Below are 20,980 nucleotides of genomic sequence, written 5' to 3' on the forward strand. Positions count from 1 at the left end.
CCCTTTCACCCCCTATTGCCAGCGTCACTAAGCGATCGTTTTTCTGATCGCTGTATTAGTGTCGCTGGTGCCGCTAGGTAGCTAGTTATTTTTTGAGGTTCGCCCGCCAGGTTTTTATAGCGTTAGGTACCCCCATACATTTTCTAATAAAGGTTTTTAACCCCTGATTGCCCCTAGAGTTAACCCTTTCACCCCCTATTGCCAGCGTCACTATGCGATCGTTTTTTTCTGATCGCTGTATTAGTGTCGCTGGTGCCGCTAGGTAGCTAGTTATTTTTTGAGGTTCGCCCGCTAGGTTTTTATAGCGTTAGGTACCCCCATACATTTTCTAATAAAGGTTTTAACCCCTGATTGCCCCTAGAGTTAACCCTTTCACCCCCCTATTGCCAGCATCACTAAGCGATCATTTTTCTGATCGCTGTATTAGTGTCGCTGGTGCCGCTAGGTAGCTAGTTAGTGCCAGTAACGCTTACACCCACGCGCAAAACATACTCCCCCCATATGTGGAATTACACCCCAAAATACATTCTGCTGCTTCTCCTGAGTACGGGGCTACCACATGTGTGAGACTTTTTGGGAGCCTAGCCGCGTACGGGACCCCAAAAAACAATCACCGCCTTCAGGCTTTCTAAGGGTGTAAATTTTTGATTTCACTCCTCACTACCTATCACAGTTTCGAAGGCCATAAAATGCCAAAATAGCACAAAAACCCCCCAAATGACCCCATTTTGGAAAGTAGACACCCCAAGCTATTTTCTGAGAGGGATGTCGAGTCCATGGAATATTTTATATTTTGACACAAGTTGCGGGAATATGATAAACTGATTTTTTTTTGCACAAAGTTGTCACTAAATGATATATTTCTCACACATGCCATGGTTATATGTGGAATTGCACCCCAAAATACATTCTGCTGCTTCTCCTGAGTACGGGGATACCACATGTGTGGGACTTTTTGGGAGCCTAGCCACGTACGGGGCCCCGAAAACCAATCACCATCTTCAAGATTTCTAAGGGCATACATTTTTGATTTCACTCCTCACTACCTATCATAGTTTTGAAGGCCATAAAATGCCAAGATGGCACACAACCCCCCCAAATGACCCCATTTTGTAAAGAAGACACCCCAAGCTATTTGCTGAGAGGCATGTTAAGTCCATGGAATATTACATTTTTTTGCCCCAAGTGATTGAATATTGACCAAAAAAAAAAATTACAAAACGTTGTCACTAAATGATATATTTCTCACACATGCCATGGTTATATGTGGAATTGCACCCCAAAATACATTCTGCTGCTTCTCCTGAGTACGGAGATACCACATGTGTGGGACTTTTTGGGAGCCTAGCCAAGTACGGGACCCCGAAAACCAACCACCGCCTTCAAGATTTGTGTGAGTGAAATCAAAAATGTATGTCCTTAGAAATCTTGAAGGTGGTGATTGGTTTTCGGGGTCCCGTACGCGGCTAAGCTCCCAAAAAGTCCCACACATGGGGTATCCCCGTACTCAGGAGAAGCAGCAGAATGTATTTTGGGGTGCAATACCACATATAACCATGGCATGTGTGAGAAATATATCATTTAGTGACAACGTTTTGTAATTTATTTTTTATTTATTTTTTTGGTCAATATTCAATCACTTGGGGCAAAAAAAATTAAATATTCCATGGACTCAACATGCCTCTCAGCAAATAGCTTGGGGTGTCTTCTTTCCAAAATGGGGTCATTTGGGGGGGTTGTGTGCCATCTTGGCATTGTATGGCCTTCAAAACTATGATAGGTAGTGAGGAGTGAAATCAAAAATGTATGCCCTTAGAAATCTTGAAGGTGGTGATTGGTTTTCGGGGTCCCGTACGCGGCTAGGCTCCCAAAAAGTCCCACACATGTGGTATCCCTGTACTCAGGAGAAGCAGCAGAATGTATTTTGGGGTGCAATTCCACATATAACCATGGCATGTGTGAGAAATATATCATTTAGTGACAACTTTGTGCAAAAAAAAATCAGTTTGTCATATTCCCGCAACTTGTGTCAAAATATAAAATATTCCATGGACTCGACATGCCTCTCAGCAAATAGCTTGGGGTGTCTACTTTCCAAAATGGGGTCATTTGGGGGGGTTTTGTGCTATTTTGGCATTTTATGGCCTTCGAAACTGTGATTGGTAGTGAGGAGTGAAATCAAAAATTTGCGCCCTTAGAAATGCTGAAGGCGGTGCTTGGTTTTCGGGGTCCCGTACGTGGCTAGGCTCCCAAAAAGTCCCACACATGTGGTATCCCCGTACTCAGAAGAAGCAGCAGAATGTATTTTGGGGTGCAATTCCACATATAACCATGGCATGTGTGAGCAATATATCATTTAGTGACAACTTTTTGTAATTTTTTTTTTATTTTTATTTTTTTGTCATTATTCAATCACTTGGGACAAAAAAAAAAAATATTCAATGGACTCAACATGCCTCTCAGCAGTTTCCCTGGGGTGTCTACTTTCCAAAATGGGGTCATTTGGGGGGGTTTTGTACTGCCTTGCCATTTTAGCACCTCAAGAAATGAGATAGGCAGTCATAAAATAAAAGTTGTGTAAATTCCAGAAAATGTACCCTAGTTTGTAGACGCTATCATTTTTGCTAAAACCAATAAATATACGCTTATTGCGATTTTTTTTACAAAAGACATGTGGCTGAATACATTTTGGCCTAAATGTTTGACTAAAATTTAGTTTATTCGATATTTTTTACTTTTTGTTATAAGAAAAATCTTTTGTTTTCAAAATTTTCGGTCTTTTTCCGTTTATATCGCAAAAAATAAAAATCGCATAGGCAATCAAATACCATCAAAAGAAAGCTCTATTTGTGGGAAGAAAAGGACGCAAATTTTGTTTCGGTACAACATTGCATGACCGCGCAATTACCAGTTAAAGCAGCGCAGTGACAAATTGTAAAAACACCTTGGGTCTTTAGACAGCGTATTGGTCCGGGGCTTAAGTGGTTAACATATGAAATCCATTTATTGTAACAAAAAAAAATGTCAGACTTACATTAACCACTTCAATACAGGGCACTTTCCCCTGTCCTGCCCAGGCCAGTTTTCAGCTTTCAGCCGTGTCACTCTTTGAATGACAATTCCGCAATGATGCAACGCTGTACTAAAACAACATTTTTATAATTTTCTTTCCACAAATAGAGCTTTCTTTTGGTAGTATTCGAACACTTTTTTTTTGGTCTAAATAAACTAAAAACTACCAAAATGTTAGAAAAAAAAAAGATTTTATTTGTTTCTGTTATAAAATTGTATTTTCTGCTTCACTGATGGGCACTGATGATGCTGCACTGATGAGGTGGCTCTGATGAGGTGGCACTGATAGGCAACATTGATATGCAGCACTGATGGGCACTGATAGGCGACACTGATGGGCACACATAGTCAGCACTGATGGGCACTCATAGTTAGCACTGATGGATGGCGCTGCTGGGCACTAATAGATGTCACTGATGGGCATTGATGGGCACTGATATGCGACACTGATGGGTGGCACTGATGGGCACTAATAGATGGTCCTGTTAGACAGCACTGATGGGCACAGATTGATAAGTTGATGGGCAATGATTGGCATTTTGGTGGGCACAAATTTGAGTTTTGGTGGGCAGTGATTGGCATTTTAGTGGGCACCTCTGATGGGGCTGCGCTGATAATCAATATGCTGATTATCAGCACATACCCCCCCCCCTCTGTCAGGAGAGCCGCTGATCGGTTCTCCCTGTCAGCACAAATCAAGGAAAGACATTTACCGGCATTTCCTGGTTACAGCTGTAATCAGCTCTTTACAATGATCGGAGATGCTGTGTGTCAGAGTGACACATAGCAAAACCGATTGCCGCACTATGTGCCCCCGGGGGCACATGCGAGCTGCTTATCCTGCTGGATGTTGTATGACGCCCAGTCAGGATAATAGAGCCACATTGCGGACGTCAATCCTCAATAGGGAGGGCGGCAAGTGGTTAAGGACTCTTGACATCAGCACAGGAATTACACGTGGCCATCATCGGGTGTTGGAAAGCAGCAGCAGTTCATAAATCCCAAGCTGGCATGAGAAGAAACAGAAACAACCCGGCATCCTGCAGCACTAAGCACTGCCTTGTGGTAATGGAAATAGTGGGCGGCGATGGGGGGGGCAGTAACACGTTTCAAAGGGTACAATCCCCCTTTGTCACAAAGGACTCTTTTTTGACAAAGGAGAAGTTTACCCTTTGAAACGCGTTACCGCCCCTGGCTTGGGATTTATGAATTGCTGCTGCTTTTAAACACTTGATAATGTCCACATATAATCCCCGTGATGATGTCAAGCGTCTTTAACCACTTCAGCCTTGGAAGAATTTACCCCCTTCCTGACCAGAGCACTTTTTGCGATACGGCACTGCATCGCTTTAACTGACAATTGCGCGGTTGTGTGACGTTTCACCCAAACAAAATTTTATTTTTTCCCCCCAACAAACAGAGCTTTCTTTTGGTGGTATTTAATCATCTCTGCGGTTTTTATTTTTTGCGTATACACAAAAAAAGTGCGACAATTTTGAAAAAAGTAATATTTTTTACTTTTTGCTATAATAAATATCCCTCCCAAAATATATATAATATGTGTGTGTGTAGCGCTACCCCCTCAGGAGCCGCTGGTTAGATTTGGGATCGGCATAATTATGTTACCTCTGTGATGTGTCTAGGGGTGATGATGATGAGAGCAATGACGGAATGTCCAGACAGTTAGTTGAAGTTTTCTGTGCCTTTATTTTGCGTCAAACATGACCAACAGTCAACATGAGGTAGATAGAAAAAGGTTGGTGAGAAGGAGAAACTTTGCAGATTCAGGCTATGGATAAAAGAAGCAGTCCTGCCTCCAATGAATATTCTTGATACGTCGCCACTCCAGCCCGAGTGGGTATAGTGCCCCTGGACAGGTCCCTCTCACAGGCCTGGCAGCCAGGGCGTCACTCGGAACCACTGAGAAGGAACAAGTCTCTGCCACCGACTTGGCTCTAATAGAATTAAGATCAGTAAAGAGCCTCTGCCACCGGCCCAGTACTCAGGAACATGGATAGTAGAGCGAATCCTTTCAGTCAATAATTTGCCTGAATCTCCCTCAGGTGGATTTCCTATGTTTGGGGCCACCGACTGACAGTTTGCAGCATACAACTTGCCAGTGTTCGGTCACCCAGATCCCCGATGGTTTTGTCTGAGTCCTATTGGTTCGCCTGCCTCCGGGCTCACCTCAGACCGACTCCCCATCGAACAGCATAACTCGCTTGGGATCTTCTTAATAGAGATGGGGGACCCAGTAAGTCACTGGGGCCCCTTGGCAGGATCAGTTGCTCTGAGCCATGAGGGCCCAGAGTCAGGAACTCCACGTAGCACGTGTGCCCCGGCCTGGTTGGCCATATCGCCGGGGCCCGTGATGTGCGCACACCCTAGGTGGGTGCCGCACCTGGAACCAGGAACCCGCGAAGAACACCACAAAATGGCATCTGCCCCAGAAATACCCTCCCCAGCATGCCCAGCAAGGGAAACACTCCTCTGATTGGCCGCTGGAGAAAGGGCCCCTCCGCCTGGACCCCTCTGGTGCCACCTGCCATCCAGAGATGGAACTACATCTTTAGAGCACAGAATGACCCACAGGACAGTCCAGGGCTGACGACAGCCAAATCTAAACAAATCAACATGGATGAGAGCAAATAACTCTCTCATCCCACTAAATTTGAAATAGCACCTGTACTGAAAAGTACACAGGCGCTACATATATATATATATATATATATATATATATATATATATACACACATAAAAAATTCCTCCCTATAGGCCGATATGTATTCTACATATTTTTGGTAAAAAAAAAATCGCAATAAGCATATATTTATTGGTTTGTGCAAAAGTTATAGCGTCTACAAAATAGGGGATAGATTTATGGAATTTTTTTATTATTTTTTTTATTAGTAATGGTGGCGATCTGTGATTTTTATCATGACTGCAACATTATGGCGGCTCATGAGACACGTTTGACACTATTTTGGGACCATTGTCATTTATACAGCCATCAGTGCTATAAAAATGCACTGGTTACTGTGTAAATGACACTGGCAGGGAAGGGGTTAAACACTAGGGGCGATCAAGGGGTTAAGTGTGTCCTAAGGAGCAGGGGAGGACTGACAACTCATGGGGCCCCCGGGGCAATAGGAGATTATGGGGCCCCTGGGCAATAGGAGATTATGGGGCCCCCAGGCAATAGATTTTGGGGCCACACAGTATACACACACATACAGTATACATACACAGTATACACACACAGGCACACAATATACACACACAGTATACATACACACACACAGTATACATAATCACAGAATACACATACAGACACTGAAAAGGTACTGGAGAGACGGGGCAGCTATAATCTTGGGCTTTAAAAAAAAAAAACACTGATTTTTACATACTTTCCCTGGTTTTACTGAGACTGGAAGCCCTGATGGGGCCCCCTAGTGGCATAGTGCCCGAGTGCCCGAATGGTCAGTCCGGCCCTGCTAGGGGGTGATCCTAACAGTGGGGGGCTGGTCTCACTAGAACATGACAGAGATCACTGCTCCCGATGACAGGGAGCAGTAGATCTGTCAGGTTGCTAGGCAGAACTGAGAAAGGCATCTTCCCGTTCTGCAGTTCCATGACACGATCACGGAACACCGGCAGAAATCGAGCCTGCGGGTCCTGCGAGCATGTTCACGGACTACACGGCAGGCGTGCGCATGCCTCGGTGGCATACGCCCACTAAGCCTCGATTTAAAGGGGAGACAACCTGTACGCCCATTTGTGCAGCCGAGCCATTGTGCCGATGTATATTGTCGTGCGCTGGTCGGCAAGTGGTTAATGTAAGTGTGCTATGTTTTTTGTTACAATAAATGGATTTTATATGCTAATGGGGATCCCGTACTGCTGTTTTACATCTTTTGACCAAACAGTTTTGGGATACCTGTATTTATTTTTACATGCCTGGTACGAGATCACTCAAAATCACTATCCCCTTCTCTACAGAAAAATACTGACCACTTCAGATAAAGCTGCTGCTTCCTTTAGACAGATATAGACAAACAGTCATAGATTAGATAGGTATGCAGGGCATGCAAAATAAACTTGAGTAAAATGGTTACTATTAAAAACTAAAAAACAACGGTAGGTTATATATTTTTTACATATTACATAGTTACATAGTAGGTGAGGTCGAAAAAGACCCAAAGCCATCAAGTCCAACCTATGTGTGTGATTATAGGTCAGTATTAGGCTCGATTCACACCTATGCATGTTGCTTTTGAGCGTTTTTGCAGTGCATTTTGCGGTACTTGCTGCGTTTTTTGACGTGCGTTTTTACCGCGATTTTACCGCGATTTGCGTTTTTTTTTTCGCTATCAATTTTTTTTTTTTTACATTTCCTTTAACAACCAGCTATAAACAGGTTAAAAAAAATGATATTGATATTTAAATCACCATGTATAGCTAATGGTAAATGAGAAGAGTGTAAGTATGCCCATCTTTTAAAGGGTCATCATTTACCTAGAAGTGAGCAGATAGGTATCAAGCAAGAGGGTTGGTGGGGGGTTTCACTACCAGGGCACAACAAAACCAGTAAGGGCTTCTATTTGTAAGTAACCTATAGTGTACAGTCATGCAGGTGGATAGTAGTCACCATAGTGCATGGGTGGTGGTCTTTTGGCTCCAATACCTACTCCAGGAGCAGCTGCTTATCACAAACCCAGGTCGCCCAAACCTTATCAAAACATTTTGGGGCAATTGCGTCCCAGGTAGGACAGCTTGCACAATGTTTATTAGGGTTCTCCACTGCTGTATCGTCGGACAGGAGGGTCCCTTCAATTGTAGCAAAATCATCTTTCTGGCATAGAAGGCCACGTAGAACACAAATAGTTTCTTGGATTGGGGGCTTCCAATGTGTCGACTATGTCCAATAGCAATGGTATTGGGTCACAGGGTACTTTACGATTACTTACAGAATTAATGACATTGACAACTCCCTTCCAAAAAGTTTGTATGTGCTGACAAGACTAAACAACATGAAAGAAAGAAGTCTCCTCTGTGGCACATTTGGGACAAATTGCGCTTCTATTGGTGTTAGTGGTGCAACGGATCGTGACCGATCTGTGATCCGAACGGGTCGACCTGTTCGGATCGGCACACAACGCAATCCGCGGAGCGCTGCCTCGGCCTTAGGAAAAGCCGTGGCTTCAGCCTAGCTCTGGAGCGGTCGGCCATCTTGGTACACCCGGCGGCGTCGTCGGCTGCCTAGGTGCGTGCTGACGTCATCACCCCTCCCTCCCTGCTCGTGGATCTAGCCGGCTTCTATTCTGCGAGAGCGTGTAAATATTACAGTGCAGTGCAGCGCTAATAACATGATAATACCACAAACACAAAGCGGGATATTTAAAATTCTTATGCCGCGTACATACGGTTGTTTTTTGTCTTGTCTTTGTCTCATGAAAAAAAACGACGTTTTTCAAACTTCATTTTAAAAAACGACGTTGCCTACACACCATCGTTTTTTCAAAATGCTCTAGCAAAGCGCGGTTACGGCGGCACTCTGTTCCATTCAAGCTCGCGTCATAACTTGCTTCTGAGCATGCGCGGGTTTAAAAACATTGTTTTAAACGTCGTTTTAGCCCACACACTATAATTTTTTATGACACAAAAAAACGACATTTTGAAAAACGACATAAAAAATTGAAGCATGTTCGAATTTTTTTTTGTCGTTTTTCAGAAGACATAAAACAACGTTTTCCCCACACACGGTCATTTTAAATGACATTTTAAAAAATTTCGTTTTTTTTCATCACAAAAAACGACCGTGTGTACGTGGCATTAAAGTCCCCATAAATGAAAAAGAAGCAAAATATGACACAAAGAGTTGACAGATAGGTTGTTCTCAGCGGTGATTAGAGTGTTCATACAACATCAAATGGTGCATCCTAGTCAGTGCCTCCACCGCCGTATAACCAGGCTGCTTACCTCACTCTCTGGATCCCTGAATTAACAGATGGGTCAATCAAGAATTCCCTGCTGAGGTAATCACAGAGAGAGATGTGTTTCTGGGTGATTAGAATTCGATAAGCGACCACTTCAAACAACCAAACAGTGTCACTCTCATGATCAATATGTTAGACCGTGGTACCATAAAAAGATCAATAAGAAATATATAGTGTACACTGTGTGACTAAAACATACTTTCTTTAATGTTTAAAAGGTTACTCACAAGTGCAGCACTGTTAACCCAGTGCTAAGGTAGATGGCATGTAGCAAGAGCGTTTCATCGAGACAAATAAGGTGGCTGCAGTGATGTCACAGCTCCCCCCGCACGCCTATCGTCCCTGTGGGAGGGACCTCGTCAACGATTACGGAGGCTCATGCATCCTCTTCTTATATATAAACCACCTTGCTAATTGAACATACTAAAACCCGCCCCCATACTATCTGGCTTCGGTGTCCCCGTCTGTGGAGCTGGATTGGTGTGCTGATTATGTGACCAATTGCTATGTCCATCTCGGTGTCTGTTACTCTGGTAATGTTCAGTATGAGTGGATGGGCTTGATAAGTTTTCTAGGCCTCCCATGTGTCCCGACCGTAGGATGTGGCGTCATGTGGTTTTGGTCATGTGACCAGGCATTATGCCGCTGCTGACGTTGTGGTCATTATGGCAGCAAACACAACTAGCAGGGAGGTCACTTTTGTTTTCCACACCCTCTAGGCATCCTAGCCGTTCGAGCAGTGCATAAAATAGGGGGTGGGTTTTAGTATGTTCAGTTATCAAGGTGGTTTATATATAAGAAGTGGATGCACGAGCATCCGTAATCTCTGAGGAAATCCTGCCCACAGGGACGATGCGCGTGCGGGAGGACTCCATGACGTCACTGCAGCCACCTTATTTGTCTCGCTGAAACGCTTTTGCGACATGCCATCTACCTTGTGTGGCATAGGGGATTGTTAGCTCTCGTGGTAGATGCTTTTGTCAATGATCCAAGCCAGTCAGGAATTATATTTTAGGGCACGGTAGCCCATGTTTATTAACCACTTTACAACCGGAGGCCGTCTTTTAGTAATCCTCTACTTTGTGCGGCTTTGTGCGGTAATATCTGAATGATGCCTGCAGCTACAGGCATTATTCAGATATCACCGTCTTCAGCCACCGATTCTGTGCACTATAAGAATGATCAAAGCGGCAGTTCCAACAATTGATCATTCTTATAGGCAGCGGGAGGGGACGCCCCCCCTCCCGCCGCCATCCGGTGTTTCCCCAGATAATTGACCCCACATCTCTCCATAAAGAGGACATGTCACAGTGATTCCTATTACAAGGGATGTTTACATTCCTAGTACTAGGAATAAAAGTGATATTTTTTTTAAAAAACAAGTGTAAAAATTATGTAAAATAAAAATAAAAATGAATTTTTTTTTTAAACGCCCCTGTGCCCGGTAGCTCGCGCGCACGCATGCAAGTCCCGCCCACATATGTAAACGCCGTTTAAATCCCACATGTGAGAAAAATCAATGACCGCCATTTTATTCCCTAGGGTGTCTGCTAAAAAAAAGATATAATGTTTGGGGGTTCTGATTAATTTTCTTGCAAAATAAATGTGATTTTTACATGAAGGAGAGTGCCAAAGAAAGTGCCAAAATAGGCCCGGTTGTCAAGTGGTTAAAACAGGAAAATAAAAGTCAGAAACAAAGATTTCCAATGCAGGGGTTCTTCTCCAGCAAATACACAGAACAGAAAATGCTAGCCCACCTGGCTCTCTGTAGCAGTACTTCTGCACTTTATCCTGGTAACCCAGACCACAGGACTCCTTAATGTAGACGGCTTCCCTTTAGTGCCCACAGCTCTGCCTCTTGCAGTCACAAATGTTCTGGCTGCCTCCTACAGCCTCTCTGACTCCTGGAGACCGCCTGTTTCTCTTGGTGTGGAGCAGTCTCCAACTGGGAGCCATGAGGTCTTTCCATACACTCAATATAGGGGCTGTGCTCACCTGAGCACACACCCTGCTGATCATCCCCAAAATCTGGACACAGGGTTGGAGATCCCATCCCACCCAAGACACTGTGGAATCTCCAAACTACAGAGCCCCATGCCGAAATACCAAAACCTGGAGAAAGCTGCAAAAGGCTTGTAATGTTAGAAATTATACACAGGATGATAGGCGATTAATTGTTGATGGGGTGATTGGACATACATCCGCATTTGATTGGACTAAAGTTCCTAATATTTCAATTATAGAGGCCAATAACATTGGAGCGGATCAGTATAGTCTAAATACCGACCCTCGCAGGACCACAATGTGGGGCCAATTTGAAACGGAGTTAGATAATGCTTTTAAAAATACTTAGTGGGTTATATGTCACCATCAGGTGATTGGACACTGGCACACCCTAATTACAAGAGAAGTTCCCCTCTATATAACCAATCCAATATGGAGAGTACCTCAGTTTTTTTAGCAAAGCAATAAGTATCCTAATATTTATATACCCCAAATAAGAGGGGTGAGAGCTCTGTGTCCAGTGATGTACTCCAAGAAATGGATTTTATAGGTACGGGGCCAGATTCACATAGGTTAGCGGATCTTTAGATCCGCGTAACCTATGTGATTTAAGATTTGCCGTCGCAAGTTTTTGAGGCAAGTGGGTAATTCACAAAACACTTACCTCAACACTTGCGGCGGCGTATCGTAAATCCCCAGGGGAACACGCAGGATGGGCCAAAAGAGTGATGTTATTCTCCTGGGAGAAGTCCCTTGTCCTGCGGGCATTGTGAACAGTAGCGTTATCCTGTTGAAAAACCCAGTCGTTACCACACAGATGAGGGCCCTCAGTCATGAGGAATGCTCTCTGCAACATCTGGACATAGCCAATGGCCGTTTGACGCCCCTGCACTTCCTGAAGCTCCATTGTTCCACTGAAGGAAAAAGCACCCCAGACCATTATGGCACCCCCTCCACTGTGGCGCGTAGAAAACATCTCAGGTGGGATCTGCTTGTCATGCCAGTAACGTTGGAAACCATCAGGACCATCAAGGTTACATTTATTCTCATCAGAGAATAAAACTTTCTTCCACCTTTGAATGTCCCATGTTTGGTCCTCTCTTGCAAAGTCCAAACGAGCAGTTCTGTGGCGTTCAAGGAGACAAGGTTTTTGAAGACGTTTTTTGTTTTTGAAGCCCTTCAGTCTCAGATGCCGTCTGATGGTTATGGGGCTGCAGTCAGCACCAGTAAGGGCCTTAATTTGGGTCGAGGATCGTCCAGCGTCTTGACGGACAGCCAATTGGATCCTCCGGCTTAGTGCTGGTGAATTTTTTTTGGGTCTTCCACTTGACTTTTTTGTTCCATAACCCTCAGAATCATTTAAGAAATTCCAAATGAATGTCTTACTGCGTCCCACCTCAGCAGCGATGGCGCGCTGTGAGAGACCCTGCTTATGCAGTTCAGCAACCCGACCACGTTCAAAAAGGGAGAGTTTTTTTGCCTTTGCCATCACAACGTGTGACTATCTGACAGATAGTGACAATGAATGCACATCTTTGCACAGATTTGGCCTTTTAAAGGCATGTGGTCCTAAAATTTGGATCAGCTGAAAAACAGCCTGTTTCAGTTTAATTGTTATTTTCAATTAATTGAATGCTCAAAAAATGTTTTGTCTCACTCTCATTTCTTCTTGTTGCATGTTGAAGTTCTACTTGGAACCTTGTTAAGATCCAACAATGTAAAATATGATTTTTTGTCATTTTTCAAGTGGTCTTAAACTTTTGATCAAGACTGTATATCAGAACGGTAGTGACACAACTGCAAATAACAAACAGTGGTATTTGCCTTGATGTCTTGAAAACCTGAAAGACATAAACGAACATGCATATATATGCAACAATAATAACTTTGAGATTAAGGCTTCAAGTTATGACAACTAAAGTAGGATCCAGCAGCGTAAGCAAACAAGTTCATTCTCCAAAGGGCAAGAGCAGAACAAGTTCCATGTTAGGTCTGATGAAAGTCTTTACAGTCCCTTGTCTTGAAACCTTCACCTCCACCTTGCGTACATTTCCATCATCACTAGGAATGCTCTTCACAATAAGGGCCATGGGCCATTCAATTCTTTCAGATTGCTGGTCCTTAAAGCGGTAGTTCACCCTCACTGACATGATTTTTCCATCGAGACAGGCATTGTAGCGCGAGCTACAGTATGCCTGTCCCGATTTTTTTACCCCCGTACTCACCTTGTACTCGTACATTAAAGATTTCGGCTCCCGCGGGGAATGGGCGTGCCTATGGAGAGGGAGGATGATTGACGGCCGGCCCTGGCACGTCACTCTCCCCGAAGACAGCCGGAGTAGGTCTCGGCTCTTCACGGCGCCTGCGCACAGGCTATGCGCAGGCGCCGTGAAGAGCCAAGCCTATTTCGGCTATTTCCGGAGAAGTGTGACGAGCCAGAGCCGGCCGTCAATCATCCTCCGTCTCCATAGGCACGCCCATTCCCCGAGGGGAGTCGGTATCTTCGATGTACGAGTACAAGGTGAGTACGGGGATAAAAAAATCGGGACAGGCATACTGTAGCTCGCGCTACAATGCCTGATTTTATGGTAGAGGAAAAAAAATAAATTTTGGGGGGGTTTATAGGGTGAACCCCCGCTTTAAGCAGAACAAGATCTCCAACTTGGAGGTTAGGATTCAGATCAGTGGCAAAGGTCTTGACTTCAGGATGAATCTCTGGATCTTTGTCAGGTTCTAGAAGACTGAAGACCTTAGCTGTGGTTTCTTCTGGATGATCCAGCAGGAATTCAGGACCTGTTATCCAAGAAGAATTTGCAAAGACACTTGCAGACATTGGCCTGGTGGCATGTTCTGCAGGGTTAATTTCAGATGGAACATTATGTCATTGTTCAGGTTTAGATGATGTCCCGATTCTCTCTACACGTTTGCTGACATAGACGTAGAAACGTTTAGTTTGGTTGTATATGTAGCCCAGAAGAACTTTGCTGTCTGTGTAGAATTTGATGTCATCTATCTGAATGTCTAGCTCATGCAGTATGAAATCTGCTATTTCTACAGCTAGCACAGTTCCACAAAGTTCAAGCCTGTGAATCGTGTGTTCAGGCTTTGGTGCTAATTTATCTTTCCCAAACAGAAACCCTATGTGGGCTTGATTAAAAGAGTCTCTTACCTTGAGGTATGTGACAGCTGCTATGGCCTCAGTAGATGCATCTGAGAAGATGTGAAGCTCTTTCCTTTGACTTGTAGCAAGGGAGGCAGAAGTGTAGCAGCGTGGTATACTGATTCCATCTAAGGCATGTAGAGATTGTTTCCAGGACTCCCACTTTGGAAGCTGGTCTATTGGTAGTGGAGAATCACAATCTTTAATAGTCTCTGAGAGCTGTCAAAGTAGGGATTTACCTTGTATGTTGATGGGAGCTACAAATCCTAATGGATCGTATAGACTGTTCACCACTGACAGAACACCATGTTTGGTAAATTACTTGTCTCCAGAGCTGACTTGAAAGCCGAAGGTATCTTCTAATGAGTTCCACCGTAGGCCCAGACTTCTCTGTACAGGTGGCATGTCCATTCACAGATTTAAGTCTTTAAACCCTGTAGTATGATCGCCAGGTTGAAAACCTTTCATAACTGCAACACTATTTGAAGCAATCTTGTGTAGTCTGAGGTTGGCCTCAGAAAGCATGTCTTGTTTCCTTCGGAGCAGGTCTATGGCTTCTTCATCTGTAGGTAAAGATTTAAGTCCATCGTCCACATAGAAGTCTCTCTCAATGAAGTGTTGAGTATCCGCGCCATACTCATTTTCTCCAACAAGGGAAGTCCTTCATAAACCATATGTTGCAACAGCGGGTGAGGGACTATTTCCAAAAACATGTACCTTCATGCGGTATTCAATCATCTCATTGTCCATGTTGTTGTCACAGTGCCACAGAAACCTTAGGAAGTTCCTATGGTCTTCATGTACAATGAAGCAATGAAACATGTGTTCAATGTCAGCAGTTATGGCAACTGGCTCTCTTCTAAACCTCATAAGTACACCTACAAGGTTGTTGGTTAGGTTCGGACCAGTGAGAAGAACATCGTTCAGGGACATGCCTTGATGCTTGGCACTGGAGTAAAATACTACCCTGATTTGCTTTGGCTTACGTGGATGATACACTCCGAAGAAAGGCAGGTACCAAACTCATCATGTCTTTGAAGTGGTGGAGCTGGTTCGGCGTGATCATTGTCAAAGATCCTTTTCATAATGGCGATGAAATGGTCGTTCATTTCAGGCATGTTCTTTAGTGTACGCTGAAGTGAGTTGAATCTGGATAGAGCCTGTTCACGATTGGTTGGAAGTTTAACCCTTGTAGCACGAAGAGGTAATGGTGCAACCCAGCTGTTAGACTCATCCTGGAAGAATTCCTTATCCATTATTTTGATGAACTCTCTGTCTTCAACTGACAAGACTATTTTGTTGTCATCGCTTGTAGTACAAAACACTATAGTACTTAGGTTGTCATCAGAAAGGTTAGGAGTGACATCAGGTACTTGGATGATGTCAAGAGGTTTCTTTTTTACTTCATAATGGCGAGGGCACTGTTTGAAGTGGGATGCACGTCCATTTCCTAACGTGTATGTTTTGAAGGAGTGGATCTCGGATTCCATCCAAGCATACATCGCCCACGATTACCCAGCCTAGATCAAGTTTTTAATGCGTAAGGGGCATTATTAGGTCCATTGCACTGCTTGTGTACTTTATGTACTCTGAGAATGTCTCTTCCTAGCAAGATCAAAATTTCAGCATTCATGTCCATTGCAGGAATCTCATTAGCAAGGTGCCTTAAGTGAGGATGGTGATATTCACCCTCTGGAGTAGGAATTTCTTCCCTTTCGTCTGTTATCTGGTCACACTCAATGTTGGTAGGGGTCAGTGTTGCCAACCCTCTGAAGTGAACTTCACTGGCAAGGATGCCAAAATTTCCGAACAGCACCAATTTTTTACTAGCAAAACATCATGAAAATTACTGGCAGAGCCACATTTTTTACTGACGCTGCAAAAGTACCTAAAATGACGTTGTTTTTTAACTATAAACACATAGCTAATGCTATTATCAATGGGCCAGATTCACGTAGAATTCCGGCGGCTTAACGTATTGCATTTATGTTACACCGCCGCAAGTTTTATGGGCAAGTGCTTGATTCACAAAGCACTTGCCTGTAAACTTGCGGCGACGTAGCGTAAATCCGTCCGGTGCAAGCCCGCCTAATTCAAATGGGGCGTGTATCATTTAAATTAGGCGCGTTCCTGCGCCAAACGTAATGCGCATGCTCCGTTTTGAAATTTCCCGCCGTGCTTTGCGCGAAATGACGTCGCACCGATGTCATTTTTTGAACGTCGGCGTGAGTTACGTCCTTTCCTATTCACGGACGACTTACGCAAGAAAATTATAATTTGAAATTCGACGCGGGAACGACGGCCATACTTCAACATGGCAAGTCTAAAGATAGGCCACAAAATACCAGCTTTAACTATATGCCGGGAAAAGCCGACTAGCGACGACGTAAGAGAATGTGACGGCCGCGCGTACCTTCGTGAATCGCCGTAAACAGTTAATTAGCATACCCGACGCGGAAAACGACGCAAACTCCACCCAGCGGGCGCCGGAGTATTACACCTACGATCCAAAGGCGTATGAAGCCGTACGCCTGTCGGATCGAAGCCATTCAAACTAAAGATACGACGCAGCAAATTTGAAAATACTCCTGGAGTATCAGTAGATACTCCGACGTATTTCTTCTATGAATCTGGCCCAATGTGTTTAAGTTAAACAAGTCGCTTACCCCGACTTGTTCATTCCCCGCCTTGTTCATTCTCCGACTTAGTTGGGGTAGGCGGTACACTTTTGGGGTGGGTCAGCCACGCCCTGTGACCTTTGACCTCTGGGAACCCACCTTCTGACCTTTGACCTCTGGGGAGGTCCCTGTTCCAATTCCTGAGTCCTAGCCATATTCTTCAATGGGAAACCCTAACCCTAAACCTAACCCTAACCCCTAACCCCTAACCAATTTACATGAAGGTTGGGTTACTATAACCCAGCCAGCGCAGAGTTCCCTCTTACATCAGAGTCTGCAGGATGCCCCCTTACAGTTCAAGGGAACTCTTAGGTAAAGGGGAACGCTGCAGATCATGATGTAAGGGAAAACTCTGATGTGGGGGGAGGGGCTCTGGTGAATAGAGACCACTTTCCACAGAGTGAATACACTAAGGTAAGGGGGGGTTACTAATATAGGGGGGGACCTTTATATCAATGCCCCCTTACATTATTGTATTCACTCACCTCCTTAGATCAGTGACCCCCCCCCCCTCAGAATGGCCTGGCGATGCTGTCACTGACCTCCTGTCAGGTGCACAGTGCGGGGCTCAGTCAGACGGCTGACCTTGGATCTGATCACCTCTCCACAGTTCACACGTCTGTTTCTTCACGTAACTCTCATCCCGGCGGCACTCCCACTCATGACTCCTTTCTAGGATCCCCTCAGAGACTGCAGACAAGATAAAAGACAAGAGATGGTCAGAGGCTGCGGACACGATACAGGAGGTGGACAGAGACTGCAGACATACTACAGGAGTTGGACAGAGACTGCAGACATACTACAGCAGATGGACAGAGGCTGCAGACATACTACAGCAGGTGGACAGAGGCTGCAGACATACTACAGGAGGTGAAAAGAGGCTGCAGACATACTGCAGGAGGTGGACAGAGGCTGCGGACATACTACAGGAGGTGGATGGAGGCTGCGGAAATACTGCAGGAGGTGGACGGAGGCTGCGGAAATACTACAGGAGGTGGACGGAGGCTGGGGACATACTACAGGAGGTGGACGGAGGCTGGGGACATACTACAGGAGGTGGACGGAGGCTGGGGACATACTACAGGAGGTGGACGGAGGCTGGGGACATACTACAGGAGGTGGACAGAGGCTACGGACATACTACAGGAGGTGCCCTTGGAGACAGGCTGCGGACATGATGGTGCCCTCCTCACAGTTGCCTCCTCCTCTGTCCACCACCATCATATTACTTCTCCACATCATCAGTGTGCTGTGTCCTCCTCCTGTGCCCCTTTTACCTCTCCACAGGTCAGGACAGCACTGTGCTGCCCTGACCTGTGGAGAGGTGAAAGTGGCACAGGAGGAGGACACAGCACACTGATGATTTTGAGAAGTAATATGGTGGACAGAGCAGTGAGCACATCAGTCTCTGTGTCCCCTGCATGGCACGGCTTCAGGCTCCCAGTAATGTCCAGGCTCTCACTCGCTGTCCCGCTTGTATCCCCCCAGTTTCACTCGCCTTAGTTAGTGCTCCGCTCCTCCACCTATGATGAGTGCATGGCATGCACTCACAGCCGCTGTGGTCAATTCAAAAATGGCGCCAGCGGCGCCACGCATTACTGCATGTGCGCCGCCCAGCCGAGCACAAACAAGTTTCCCTGAGCTCGGCCGACTTCGGAACGGCGCATGCGCAGTTGTATGGCCGGCTCGTGGCCATTTTTTTTATGTGTGCCAGTGCCCAATAACGGCCTTTACATACACCCTGAAAAGGGGGTTAAATTCACGTACTGTCCGTAAATATACGTGCAGTTGACAACACTGGTAGGAGTATGCCCTCTCCCGTATTGATATGAGAGACCATGAACCCATTGGCCCTTCTGCCGAAGATCTCTTCATGACCAGAACAGGTTCTGAGAGTATACAGTGATGCATGTCCATCTATACCAAAGATCTCAAGGAATTTAGGCTTAACCAGGGATCTAATTCCTCTGTTCATCTATTATGGCATACATCCTAATAGCTTTCTCAGGTTGGCCATTTGGTTATACCTTGACTAGGCATATCTTAGCACAGCATTTGTAATCTAAGCCTTCTCCACAGACTTCTGTGCATGAAGAGCAAACATTAGCTGTGACTGGAGCATGACCTTGTTGCTCCCCGCCATGATTTGAGACAGGGCTGGACATAGGAGGCTGCTGTGAATTGTCTGAGGGTGGGCCCGGATGCATGGCTATAACATGTCTGTCGCTACTGCATTCTGTGCACTTGATGACAAATTTACAGTCTTTAGCAAAATGTCCATAACAAGCACAGCACCTGTAGCATATTCCAAGTTTCTGAAGAATCTCCCTGCGCTCTTGTAACGTCTTTGCCCTAAGCCCACAACATTTCTTTAGGGGGTGCGGCTTCTTGTGAATAGGGCACTGACGATTAGGGTCTTTATCTCTGTCACCTGAATCGCTCTGGTGAGCAGGAGAGGATACGGTGGTGTGATGTCTGTCCTTTTAACAGATATCGCTCTATTAAAGTCTTTACATTTAGCTGCTGTGTTATCATACCAGAATTTCGAATTTTCGAATTTCCGAAATTTCGAAATTTCCAAAATTTCGAATTTCCAAAATCTCGCATTTTCACATTTTGGTAATTTCGGAAATTCGAAAATCCAAAAATTCGGAAATGTAAAAATTCAGAAATTTCGGAAATTAACGAATTTGTCAAAATTTGTTTAAAAAATGAATTCGGAACTAAACGGATTGCACATGTCTACTGATTTACTGCATCCAGATGAACGAAGGAAATGCTGTGTGACTGGCTGTGCAGCAGTGGGGAACCCTGACTTCAGCATCTCCTATGGGGTGTAGTGTAAAATAGCTGATAAAAGTAAATAGACCACAGCACAGCTCCCAGGGATTGAGATTAAAGTAGTATATATTCAAACTGGGGATTTAAATTTACGCCCCCAAGATCTGGAAGCTTTTCAACAAAGCCAGGGGAAAACAATCAATCTCAAAGACTGTGGAGCCACAGCATACCAAAGCAAGCTCCTCTGGCTACAGAGTGAGTGAGTAACTTGTATAGCGCAACAAATGTGAACTTAATCGCCTCAAGGCGCTTGGATGCTACACATATGCTTTTATGTACACAGAATATAGACATATAGCTAGATTCAGAGAGAGTTACGGCGGCGTATCAGTAGATACGCCGTCGTAACTCTGAATCTACGCCGTCGTAAAATTTAAGCGTATTTTGGAAACCAGATACGCTTAAATTAGGCTAAGATACGAGCGGCGTAAGTCTCCTACGCCGTCGTATCTTAGGGTGCATATTTACGCTGGCCGCTAGGTGGCGCTTCCGTTGTTTTCCGCATCAAATATGCAAATGAGCAAGATACGCCGATTCACGAACGTACGTGCACCTGTCGCAATTAGTTATGCCGTTTACGTAAGAGATAAGCTGGCGTAAAGATAAAGTTTCTCCCTAGGTGGCGCAGCCCATGCAAGGTATGGAGGTCGGAACAAGCCTTTTTACGTTGTTTAAGTAAGTCGTACGCGAATAGGGCTGTGCGTAAGTTACGTTCACGTCGTAGGCAGTGTTCAACGTATCTTAGGCATTCTATCCGACGCATGCGCACTGGGATACGTCCGCGGACGGCGCATGCGCCGTTCGTTGATAACATCATTTACGTGGGGTCATGCTTAATTTCCCTAAAACACACCCACCTCTTCCTCATTTGAATTAGGCGCGCTTACGCCAGCCCATTTACGCTACGCCGCCGTAACTTAGGACGCAAGTGCTTTGTGAATACAGCACTTGCCTCTCTAACTTGCGGCGGCGTAGCGTAAATACCATACTCTACGCCCGCACAAAGTTACGCTGCCCTACCTGAATCTGGCTAATAGAGTAGACATCCTATGAGCCTAACTTAAAGAAGAACTTCATTGAAAAAGTTGGGGAATAAATGGAGAGATCTTCCACATAGCCCAGGAGCCCAGATTAGTTTAAGATTGGGACAGGTTGCTTGGAGGACATTTAAAAAGTAACTACAAAAAAGTGCAATTATCAATTCTAATTTTCTTTGTCCTTTCCTACAT

Source organism: Rana temporaria, chromosome 10 (assembly GCF_905171775.1).
Source record: "Rana temporaria chromosome 10, aRanTem1.1, whole genome shotgun sequence".
NCBI lineage: Eukaryota > Metazoa > Chordata > Amphibia > Anura > Ranidae > Rana > Rana temporaria.